The following is a 13,068-nucleotide window of genomic DNA, read 5'->3' as shown; positions in this document are numbered from 1 at the left end:
AAAACTATATAAAAATAGTCTGCTAAGAGAAATCTCATGTATTCCTCTACCCTCTATATTGTCTTTACATACCCTGTGAGTAAATATTTTCATTAATTGCTGGTTTATATTTTCTGTTCCATTTTCTAAGAATAAGTAATTTCCCCTTGTTTCTCACATGATCGATAGCCTATTATGTCCACTCCATTGAGACCTGCTTTACTTCATTAAACAATATATCCTGGATTCACAGAGAGCTTCCTTATCCTTCCTTCTGGGCTGAATTATACACCATAGTGTGGAGTATAATATTTAATTAAACCATTCTCCTTTGGGCGATCATTTAGACTGACTGCAATGTTTTGTTATCACAAAGGATTTCTTAATGAATAACCTTGTACATATGCTGTTTCATATTTGTGAAGCTGTATCTTCAGGGAGCATTTCTAGAAGTGGGCTTCCTTGGTCAAAAGGTCAGTGCATATATAGTTTTGTTAGACACTGTCAAATCCCTTGCAGAGGGACTGTATTATTTTGAATTCCCAAGAGAGTATGAAAGTATCTAAATTTCCACAACCTTGACAAGTGTATTATCTAAATTTTGAACTTTTTGCCAATCTGGTAGATGAGAAATGGTCTCTTCCTAATGTTCTAATTTGTATTTTACTATGATTAAAGCTGAATGTATTTTCTGTATTTAAGAGCCATTCCATATCTTTTGTGAACTCTTTGGGCAGCTTATTCCATGTTATATCCTATTTCGCAGTTTTCTCTTGATTTTAAGAAAAGGTTTTATTTATTGGAAAAAATAGTCTTTTATCATAAGAGTAGTATCCTGCTGTATCATTGGTCTTTTGACTTTGCATGTGGTGCTTTTGTCATGTAAAAATATTATTTTTATGTAATTAATATTATCAATCTTTTCTTTTGCTATTTCCAGATTTTGGATTATAGTTTGAAGGTTTGTTTCTCCATGCCCAGTTCGAGAAAGAAATCTCTCCTGTTTTCTTCTATGACTTACATGGGTCATTTTTTTACATTTAGCTGTCTGATTCATTTGCAGTTTGTTTTAGTGATTGGTACAAGACATGAAACTACTTTTTTTCCAAATGAGTATCCAGTTGTCCCAACATCATTTACTTTTAAGCCAGTTTTTCCAAAACTGGAAAATTTGAGGCCTGGAATTTGTTCTATGTGTGATGGATGAGCTGAGATGCCAAACAGGAAGCAATGGGCCAATCTACAGATTGGCAGTGACAAGAAACCACCATTACCTCTAGGCTAAAGTATCCAAGGGAGGAAAAGAAAAGTTCCTGAAGTCCTGGGTTTGGGACCAGCAAGCAAATGCTAAAATCATGGTAGTCTATCCAATGAGATCAGAAGCCATAGCAGAGCTACAGTGGCTTAGCTGCCTATGGAGAAATGTGTACAGATGCCTCCTTTCCTCCTGCTCACCAATCTCCCACTAATGATTCCCATTGGCAAAACCCAGATGGAAGCCAACTGATAAGGGAGCCTGAGAAATGTGTCCTACATAGTTTAGCCTCCTTGCAAAATGTAACAGAGATGTGGGGAAAAGAGAGGGGATTTCTCTGAGGGCAAAGGACCAGGAGAGTACCCAACAAAAAATGTAAGAAGAGCCAGGCACCATGGCTCATGCCTGTAATCCCAGCACTTTGGGAGGCCAAGGCGGGTGGATCACCTGAGGTCAGGAGCTTGAGACCAGCTTGGCCAATATGGCGAAATCCCTTCTCTACTAAAAATACGAAAATAAGGTAAGCTTGGTGGCAGGTAACCATAATCCCAGCTACTCAGGAGGCTGAAGCAGGAGAATTGCTTGAACCGAGAAGGCAGAGTTTGCAGTGAGCCGAGATCACGCCACTGCACTTCAGCCTGGGCAACAGAGTGAGACTCCATCTCAAAAAAAAAAAAAAGTGAGAAGAGTGTTCTTTATCTTTTTATTATAGGAAATTCCCAAAAGATATCATGCAACTCATTAACACTTTAGTAGAAAAATTTCTCTAAGTAATTAAGAAAGGTATATATTGGTTTAAAGATAGACTGTAATACAGTCTTCCCATTAGTTCCAACCATCTCTCCTGGAGATAATCTGAATCTGTAAGACTTTTATTATGTGTATTTCTTTGATGAAGAAGGATTGAGGAAACCAAGAGTGTAGAGATAAACTAGGAAGATTAAAAAATAAATAGAATTAGTTCTGCAGAAACCAGAGCATCCAAAAGACTAAGACTCAGATCAAACTAAAAACAATTGTATGAAAAAATTTCAAATTTATTTAAAAACAATTAAAGAAAATAGAAACAAAAAAAAATCATATACAGTGAAGGCAGAAGGGCAGGAGTTTAGATACTCAGAAAAAAGCAAAATTTTCTCTTTTAACCTTGATGATTTCTTTTTTCTTTCTTTCTTTCTTTCTTTCTTTCTTTCTTTCTTTCTTTCTTTCTTTCTTTTTCTTTTTTTTTTTTTTTTTTTTCAGATTGAGTCTTATTCTGTTGCCCAGGCCGGAGCGCAGTGGCATGATCTTGGCCTACTGCAACTTCCAGGGTTCAAGGGAACCTGTAAAGGAAACCAGTAGCATATCTGTACCAGTAGCATATCTATATAATCTCTTAGAAAATCAAGGGTTCAAAATTAAACACCTTGCTAGTTTGCGATTCAGTGATTCAAGAACGAATTCTGCAGTTGGAGGATTCTCTAGGCCCTTTAGTGTTCCACTTACTTCTTCTGCTCTTGTTCCCTCTCTTCTTCTACATGCCAGTGTCCTCTTCTGAACTGGATGGTATCATGATTTTCAGGAAGGAGAGTCAAAAAGGGAAACAAGTCAGCTCAAGTCAAAACATCCTGGTGCACAGGAGGACGAAATAAATAATGATAGTATGTGGGACACCATTAGTCATAGTCATTCTGCATGCTCCAGCACCAATAAAACCATCTTAACCAAACACCCTTGGATAATTGGTTCCCATGACTAATACATAGCCACTGATCCAGAACCTAAGGAGTGTCAGTGACAAACAATACACCTGCTTGGGATAATGTGATTGATTGTAATTCCATTTGAAATAAATGTAACAAACAGCAATGAGCCATCTAGTTAACCGTGCAGCACAACTTAATTGTTAAGGTTTTTCATTTCGTTACACAGTGTCATTTCCCAGAAAAAGAAAAAGAAAATCTGCTCCTTGGATGAGGAATCACTGAATCATTGTTCTTTACCTGGTCAGAGGGTTTCCACTTATCACTTGGCTTGTTTTGTTTTACTCTGGCTTCTAGAAAACATGGAGACTGTCTATAGCCAGTAGATAGGACTAAGAAAAAATGTATGTTGGCTTAAATCAAGCAACTTTATGTCCCTCTCCCTATTATTGATCTATTCTTTTTCACCCATTTCCAATTTGTTTTGTATTTTCTACATTCCCATAAGGCCATCTGCTGCAGGTTGAGTAATCTGGAAACAGATGCAGAGTTGGAGTTTGTAGTACAAGTTGTTTGTTTGCAGTTATCATTGAGGAAGAGAAAAAGGAGGAAGAGGGATTGGGCAGAGGAAGAATGCAGGCCAGATCAAAACTTTGTCAACCTAACAGGGCACTCTAAAGTAACCATTGACCATTAAGAGAGCCTATGTCAAGCCAAAATGCCCAGCATACACACCCTTCACTCAGTCACCAACAGAGACTGCCCCAGCAAGAGTGTGACCTCAGACAAGGTGAGTCTCTGAGCTGAGGTAGGATCTGAAGGAGCTGAACTATGGAGATGATCTGTGATGCGATTACCTCCACTGGACAGCAAATCTTTCCTTGAGGGGGAAGCTGGGAGGTACATCAGAGTCTACCACAGTCCCCTTCTCTTTGGCTTAGATCCACATTTCTGTATGTGATGGAAGATCAGATCCTCCAGATGTCTGGTGTGCCTCTCATCCTGACGGGACACTTAGAAGAGAGATGTTGGTGAGATAAACAGTAGTGCCTAAAGCTGGAGTGGGTCTCAGGGTTCCACCTAATATTCGTTATCTCCTTTCTTCCCTAGGCATTTTAAGTTCCATTAACTCTCAGCTACCACTTCTACTGGCCTGGCTGCCTTCTTGTTATTCTGACTCAGACCTTCAGTCCAAAGGACCTGAGTCACTGGCCGCCATACTCCTTGGCTGCAGTCACTGGGCCAGTCAATTTACAGTCAAAATTGGGAAAGGGGGTACTAAGTTAGGAGCAAGTAGATGGGTTAAGTTCTACACAAATTTCTCTCTGCCTCTCTTGTGCAATAATACCACCTCCTCCACCTTAATGACTGGAGTCAATTACCCTGCCAAGATAGTGACTTCTTCTTGCTTTTGGTCCCTGTACACAAGAAGATCAAAGTACCCAAGTGAAAACTAAAGCTTGTAATCCAATGGGACTTTTACTATGTCCTCTTGGGAAAGTGTTATCCACTTTGAAGACCAGGACTGTTAATCTAGCAGAACCCAGGATTACAGGGAAAGAAAACACAATGACCCTCAGTGAGTCATTAAGAGTGATAGTAAATGGGACCACTACTGTTTTCATGCCTTAAGTCCTGTGTTCATGTAGTCTTCCTTCAGGGACACAGCACCATATAAAGATCATTTATTTGATGCAAATGCTGAATTTTAGACAATGGCACTCTGTGTAGAGTATTACCTCTGAGCCTCCAATGCTCTATCAGGCTAGTAGTTTCTGAGCAGAGTATATGATATGACCAGTGAATTTTCTGGTTATAGACTCACTCATGAACTTCCTTTGCTATAAAGTACATCCCTTGGTCTGGTGCAATGTTATGCAGGATCCCATGCCAGTGAATCAAATACTCAATAAGCTTTTGGATACGGGTGCTGGCTGAGGTCATTTGGGCAGGAAAGGGAAACTCATACTCAAAATGCATGTCCATTCCTGTGAGACACGTGAAATTAACCACTAACCCTTGCAAGACGAAATGAGCCCAACATTGTAAACCTGCCATCTAGAGGCCAGTTGTTCTTCCTGAGTGAGTAATGGTGTCATATTAACCTTGGTCTCTGTTGCTGATATATTAAATATTCAGCAGTGACCATATCTAGATAAGCCTTGGTAAATGGGAGTCCAGGTTATTTGAGCCATGCAAATCCTTCATCATTGCTGCTGTCATTTATGTATCCATTTGGCCAGCACTGGTGTGCCTGATGACAGGCTGGCTGATGTTGGCTGTGCATGTCACTTTGTCTACTCAGTTGTTTAGCATCACTTCCACGATATATGCTATCTGGTGGGCACTAATATGTGATACAAAGATATTCACAATTTGTATCCATTCACATATGTCTCTTCACATGCCTCTACCTCACTTTCTTGTCACCAATGTTCCATTCTCTTTCTCCCTCCAGGTTTGCAACAAGGTGGGCAGGCCATTCGTCACTGTCCATGAGTTTGTATGAATTTAACCTCAAGTTAGCTCTCTTTCTATGAAAGGAAATAAGCAAGTCCATTTCTCTGCCTTGGGAGGATTTCCTTGTCTTTCAAAGCCATCTCTGAATGAGATTGATTGAATGAGATTTGAATAGCTGTCATTCATTTTAATTTGTACCCAAATACTAAGCCAACCTATCTATACGCCAAACTCAGGGTTTTTGTACTCCTTTACCTTGTGTATTAAGTTCTCCACATAGCCATAGATATGAGCTGAGGGAGGTATGCTGGTGCCACAGTGGTGGGTGCCATGTGGACTGGAGCCCCTTGTTCATGCTCAAGCTTGCTTGGGTTTTCTGGTCTACCCAGCCCACAGTCCTAGATATACCACTTTCATTTTATAACTAATTGTGCCTGGACTCAGCTGACCTTATAACATAGTATATCTGACAGGACCCAGCTCATAATGGACAGTTCTAGACATATAGTCACTTGGTTTCTTATGGTCAGGTGACCCACCTCTACTTGGATCCAGTAGCATGCCAGAAGTTGTTGCAAAAGGTGTAAAATTCTCCACTTCAAATGGATGGCCATGCTCCAGAACCTCAAAGCCCACATTTGATTCTCTCACTAGTCCTTGACCCAAACTATAAATGATATATTTGCCCACCGCTAACAATCCTTTGGGGAATGACTGAGGAAATCATGACCATGTAAAGAATCTAGGGTTCTTTCTCCTAGGAATTGGTCTACCTCTTCAATCCTTTCCAGGTTTGAAAACAAGATCAGATCCACAAACTGGCAAGGAATTATGACTTTTCTAACAGACTATATTTTTAGAACAATTTTGGGGTCACAGTGAAATTTAACAGAAAATACAGAGAGCTCCCACACACCCCCAATCCCCACACATATACAGTCTCCTCTCGTTATAAATACCACACACTGGAGTGGTACATTTGCTACAATCACTGAATCTACACTGACAAATCATTACCACCCAAAGTCCACAGTTTACATTAGAGTTTGTATTAGGGTGTTGTACACTCTAGAGGTTTTGACAAATGTGTAATGCTATGTATCCTTTTTTTTTTCTTTGAGATGGAGTCTCGTTCTGTTGCCAGACTGGAGTGCAGTGGCATGACCTGGGATCACTGCAACCTCCACCTCCCGGGTTCAAGCGATTCTCCTGCCTCAGCCTCCGGAGTAGCTGGGATTACAGGCACTTGCCACTGTGTGTGGCTAATTTTTGTCCTTTTAGTAGAGATGGGGTTTCACCATGTTGGTCAGGATGGTCTCAATCTCCTGACCTTGTGATCCACCCACCTCAGCTTCCCAAAGTGCTGGGATTAAAGGCGTGAGTCACCATACCCAGCCTGTATCTACTCTTAATTATAGTATCATATAGAGCAGTTTTACTGCCTTAAAAATCCTCTGTGATGTGCCTATTAATTTCTCCCTTCCCCCAACTGCTAGCAACCACTGATATTTTTACTATCTGCACAGCTCTCCTTTTCCAGAATATCATATAGTTGGAATCATACAGTATACAGCTTTTTCAGCTTGGCCTTTTCATTTAGTAATACATATTTATGGTGTGGAATTACAACTTTTCATCAGAATGACATCCTCAGCCTACCAGTCATTCTTTCTTGATTTTTCTACAGGCACAAACTGAATAGTATCGTAGTCAGTTGCCTGTTTTTTCCCCTAGGGGTGCTATGTTCTACTAACCATTTTCATAACTCTGTGAGTTATGTTTCCTTACCCTCCAATCTTGCTCATCATTACAGTAATTGCAACAGTCTGGTTTAGGATGTTGAAGCACCTCCACCTGGCCTCTATTGTTTCAGGGTTCTCTCACGCCCATTGTTACCAGTGAGTAAGTTCTGTAACAGACTATCCCACCATCAACCTTGGCTTAAAGAGAAGAACCATGAATTAAAATTTCAATGATCCTGGTGGACATTTAGTCAGTGCATTTCTGATGCCTTTGGTAAAAAGGTGTGTCCTCTGGACCCCATGAACATGATCACCTCAGGGACCTCCTAGCCAAACAGGATATATTGATTCTGGCATCCTCACATCTATAGGTTTTTCATTTCTTTCCTTCATCTTTTGCCATGAAAATTATGTCACTTCAGCTTTGTGTGATGTGAACTATTGCTTTTTTATGTTTCCAGAGACCATCCGAGGAGTAAGTTCACACCATCCCTCAGAACCTTGCCAAGATGTTAAATCCAAAATGGAAGAGAACATTACCAAGTCAATAAACTCTTCACCATCTAATTTTTATTACAGGACCCCTTACTCAAGCATCCTCATAATCCCATTCCAAATATACTCCCCTGACTTTTTCTAATATATGTTGGCTAGTTCCTATAGCTTTTTGGGGAAATTGTCCCTTTCCTGACTTAATCAGGTTTAGAACATCCTCTGCTATATTATGGGTCTATGGATATTAATGTCAACTCAGACCCTGTGTACAAGTTAACCTTAGTTCAGGCTTTGTGGGCAGGAAGGAAAGTGGTATTGGCCCTGGGCATGCACGTGTACCTAATGGGGGTGAGACCTATATAATGTATTCCAGCACGAGGTGACAGCTGCTAGCTCTTAATATGGATAATGGACCATGTCTTCAGGCTCAGAGGGTTCAGAGATACAGTTGACCCTCGAACAACACAGATTCTAACTATGTGGGTCCACTTATATGTATTATAGATTTTCTTCTACAAAACATAGCTCAAAAATATGGTATTCAGAGGATGTGAAGCCCACATATATGAAGGGCTGATTTTCCTATATGCAGGTTCCATGGTGACGACTACAGGATTTGAGTATGAGATTTTGTGTATTGGGGGGTCTTATGACCAATCACTCTAGTGATTGAGGGTCAACTGGGAAACAAAATTTTCTGAGATATCATGTAGATATCTCAATCCCTTTAGAGTTCTGTACTTTCTTAAGGTGATAATCTGACATGACAGACCATCCTTAGTTGGCCATTTCATTATCTATGAAATTCAGTCACTCTGAATATGATTTCCCAGGCTGAGACTTTGACTTTCTATATTCTCCCAACAGAGTTTTTAAGAGCTTCTTTGCCACCAAGATGTCCTCCAGCTTTTACACCTGGAATTCTATTGCCTATTAGGCATCCTCAGCTACTTATCTTTCTGTTGAATATAGGTGGCATTTAATGATAGCTATCCAAAGCCATTGTGCTTGTCATTACTATTTCTCTGGTGAGTTTCAAATGCATATTTCCCACTTACCAATGCATTCTCTTCTACAAGCATAACATCCCAATTCACCACAGGTGAAAACTTAACTGAACCATCACCTTGTTTCATGGGCCATCTGTGCTCCATCTATGACCAGTGATAGGGTCAGCACCAACTACATGGTGGCAGTCCAGCTCAAACATGCCATCGTATCACCTAGTTTCTCAATTCATTCCTGATATCAATGAATACAGGTTAGGTTTTTCAGCAGTAGACACTGATACAGAGTTTAAGGTGAAAAATATTTACTAGGGATCAACATTTTTAAAAGGAAAAGGGAGGAAGCAGTATTGGGGAGAGGAAGAAATCAAACTATGATAATGCAGGCAATATAGCAGCAAGTCCTGGAAAGAGTATTCTGCATAAGCATGCTCCTGAAATGGTCTGTATTCTCTCACCTTGCTCAGTCATAAAATATAGTATATCCTGCAAAGGGTGTGGCCCGGGTAAGGTGGCTCTTTGTACCTAAGGCAGACCCTGAAGGATATGGCAGCTGGAGGCTATCCGCTGACTGCCATTCCTACACACTTCTTTAATTGAAGGAGGGTTTCCATTCTGACCACACCATCTTAAATCTTTCTTATGTTTTTAAGGCAGAACATAAATGTCTTAGTCTGTTTGCTGCTGCTGTAACAGAATACCACAGACTGAGTAATCTATAAAGGAAAGAGATTTATTTGTCTAATAATTCTGAAGGCTGTGAAGTCCAAAATCAAGGGCCACATCTGGTGAGGGATTTTTTTACTGTGTCATAACATGGCAGAAGGCACCACATGCAAAGGATCATCCCTTGGTGAAAGGCAAAAGGGTAAGCTCAAGAAACAGAGAAGGAGGCTGGACTCCCACAATAACCCACTCTCAATATAAAGGTGTTAATCCATTTATGAAGGTGAAGCTCTCATAACCTAATCACTTCTGAAATGTCCCACCTCTTAATACCATTACAATGATAATTAAATTTCAACAAGAGTTTTGGAGGAGACATTCAAACAATAGCAATAAATAAATATTTCATATGGGTTTCAGTTTGCTTTTGTAAGAAAACTTTAATAGGTTACAAGCCAATTATAGCTTACATAAGTCCTGTAAAAGCATAACCATTAAAATCTGCAAAGTTATAGCCCAAACTGAAAGATGAATAATTTTTCATAAAACACATAAATATGAATAGAATTAAATTAGCATCATTCTTATCACTTTGAGACATGGTGCTATTTCCAGTCACTCCCTGTTTTGTAAATAAAAACACAATTTTTCATCACTTGAGAACAGTCTAGAGCACAAAATTTTTCCCCAGATTTTGTGCTCACTCAAAAGAAGCTTTACAGTGGTGCTGTCATTAATCAAAATGAGAGAGATCTAGTTTTTAAGTGGGTTCAGCATAGTGGCTTCTAGCAATTTCAGCCAGAATTTTTCTATTGAAACTGATTTACATTAATTCCTTAAATCTAATGCCTAAGAAGTCTGCTCAATATATTTCTATCTAGGAGAAAGAACCAGACCTGACTAGTAACCACACAAAGTTGCACAGACTTAAGGAACATTCTGAGAGAGGAAAAAAAGGGGGAATGGTCTCCTAAAAAACTCATTTATTTGAAATAAACCTTCATATTCATGGCTTTGGTTTCTAAAACAACCTAGTCATTCAATGGACAATAAATAGCAGTGTTTCCCCAAAGTGTGATTTATGAATCATCTGCATCAGAATCACTTTAGGTTCTTAAGGAGATAAAGTACTTATTTTTCTAGGGAACCAGAAATTTGTATGTTTATATTTTTAACAGGTTAGTTAGACGATAATGGAGCACACAAAGTCTGAGAACCACGGATCAATAGTATGTTCACTGTTCAGTCACAGGGTGAGTTGTTAAGCAGTAGCGAAAGCTGACATAGGCTGAGCTCTATGTGCCAGGTTCTGCTGTAAGCTCTTTGTGTGTGTTGTCTCATTTTATCTTCACTATAATTCTACAAGTGAGAAACTGTTGTTACTTTCATCTCACAGGTGATAAAACTTAGGGACACACTTGAGGAATAGGAAATTTGGGATTAAAACACAGGAAATTTGACTAGAAGCTGTACATACTCTTAACCACTAAATTCTACTGTGAGCCTATGTCTGTTTGAGACTGGGAGATGCAAAATTCAAGTCCTTATGCAGGAAATTTAGACATCCTCTAGTCCAAAAACTGAGCATCTCCTGAACTTTCACTGTTGATAGTGAAGTTCTAATTACTTCTGTGTTTTATATATTGAAAATTTGATATGGATGCAACATTTTTTCAGATTACAAGTATTTGCCTCGTTGAACCAAGTATCTGTGTATGATATGCTCTGGAAATGATAAAGTACTCTAATTATAAGGATCTTGAGGACTGGATCCTTGGCAAAATGTCATCTTATCACTTTTGAAGAGCTGTCTGGCCTGACTCTGACTTGTCTTCAATTAATTAATATATCTAGAAAATAATTAGCTCATTTCTTTTCTCTCTTTTATATATACATAAATATACACATATATATATATATGAGAGAGAGAATATATATATACACACACACACACACATTTGACTGTCATACCATCATTGGCACAACTTTCTAAAATATGGTTTAATTTTTTTAATAAGCTTATCAATATTGAAAACAAGGACATTATTCATGTCAGAGTTTTATGAAAATACACTCTTGGCTGTTTATTAAAAACAGAATATAATGAGACTTCAATTCCATCATCAACTAAAAGCCACAAACCAGTATTCTTTTAAAAGTATTGTATGATTAAGAGTTATCTCATTCTACACTACTTCACTAATCATGATGATGAGGATCCCAAAATCCTTTTGATAATATCAAAAGGATATTATCACTTGTCAGAGCCAATCTTCTAACTTTTTAGTTGTGTAAGACACTTTTATCAGCTTCACATTTGTATTTTGTTCCACACTTCATTGCAATACTAAACAGCTCTTAATTCATTAGCATTTTATTCAAATGCATGAATCTATTTGTTTCTGATTCTAATAAAAAATAAAATTTCTGTATCCTTCAAGCCTGTAATTTTTTTAAGGAAAGTCTTAATTTTAGAAAATTTCTTTTTAGAATGGTATTTTATCCAACAAAGCATAATTATTAATATTGTAAAGCTTGTGTGGAGGCTTATAAGAATAAAATTCACTTATTGCCAGTCTTTGGAGGATTTTGTTGTTGTTGGTTTCTTTGCTCTTCAAGACAGGATCTCACTCTGTCACACAGGCTGGAGTGCAGTGGCATGATCTCAGCTCACTGTAACCTCAGCCTCCTAGGTTCAAGTGATCCTCATGTCTCAGCCTCCCAAGTAGCTGGGACTACAGGTTCATGCCACCTTTCCCAGAACTAGAGAACTACCTTAACTTCTCTTGAGCAAGCAGAGGAGAAAGAACTTTCAAACTGGGTCGAGCATTGTGGCTCATGCCTGTAATCCCACCCCTTTGTGAGGCTGAGGCAGGAGAATAGCTTGAGCCCAGGAGTTCGAGACCAGCCTAGGCAACGTAGTAGGACACTGTCTCTACTAAAAAATTAAAAATTAGCTAGCTCTGGTGGTATGTGCCTGTATAGCTACTTTGGAGGGTGAGGGAAGAGGATCACTTGAGCCTGGGAGGTCAAGGCTACAGTAAGCCATGATTGTACCACTGTGAGACCCTGTCTCAAATTTTTAAAAAATTAAAAGGAACATTCAAACTTATCATGCACACCTTAAGTGTGAGCTCTTTGGAGTTATTTGTATATGATTTTTCAATTATCACCACAACAATTGGTAAAAGATATTATAAACCCTATTGTTACCCACCATTCACATATGAGAAGACTGAGATTCAATGGGTTTATTGTCATGTCTAAAGTCACACAGTTAATAAGTGAATCAAAATCCCAAGGTTTTTTCCCACATACCATGTTATATCCAGAGAAAATACTAGTAGCATATTAATAAACCAATGCAATCTCATTTGGATGTAAAACTAGAATGGTCACGTGTACATTATAAGCAACTCTTTATCCCTAAGTATTGCACGTGCACACAGCAACAGTTTTACAGAGTGTCAGTTATTAAGCCGTGAATTGATTTCAGAGAATAACCACTCTGATTTATTGGTCAGTTACCCAGGTAGATTGTAGAAGCAATTGTGATTTTTCTTACACAGGCAATATTTCAATTAAGATGGTTTCTCTCCAATGATGTCATTAAAGTACCTCAGTGTTTAAGAATCATAGACCATTTGGTAACATAGCAATTGGTGAGTGTGGGAACTGTTAGGGAAATGGTATTTTGGATTGAGAATTTCCTTTCAAAAAGTAGAAAGTTGCAAATGAAACCTAATCCTTTTAGTCTTGTTACTAACGTGAGACTTACTCTA

The 13,068-nt window shown here is 38.7% G+C and overlaps 1 long non-coding RNA gene across 1 annotated transcript in view; it reads right to left on the bottom strand.

Moving 5' to 3' along the window:
- Positions 1-2,487: 2,487 nt before the first annotated feature.
- The window catches only part of LOC103885435, a 52,412-nt gene continuing 41,831 nt past the window's right edge, over positions 2,488-13,068 (bottom strand). The window contains exon 6 of the long non-coding RNA XR_002522750.1: positions 2,488-2,772. This is a non-coding gene — a long non-coding RNA (uncharacterized LOC103885435). The remainder of the gene's footprint in view (positions 2,773-13,068) is intronic.

The sequence above is a fragment of the Papio anubis genome, chromosome 5, assembly GCF_008728515.1.
Source record: "Papio anubis isolate 15944 chromosome 5, Panubis1.0, whole genome shotgun sequence".
Classification (NCBI taxonomy): domain Eukaryota; kingdom Metazoa; phylum Chordata; class Mammalia; order Primates; family Cercopithecidae; genus Papio; species Papio anubis.
Note: the sequence above shows the minus strand (reverse complement) of the source record. Positions and strands in the feature narration are given on the sequence as shown.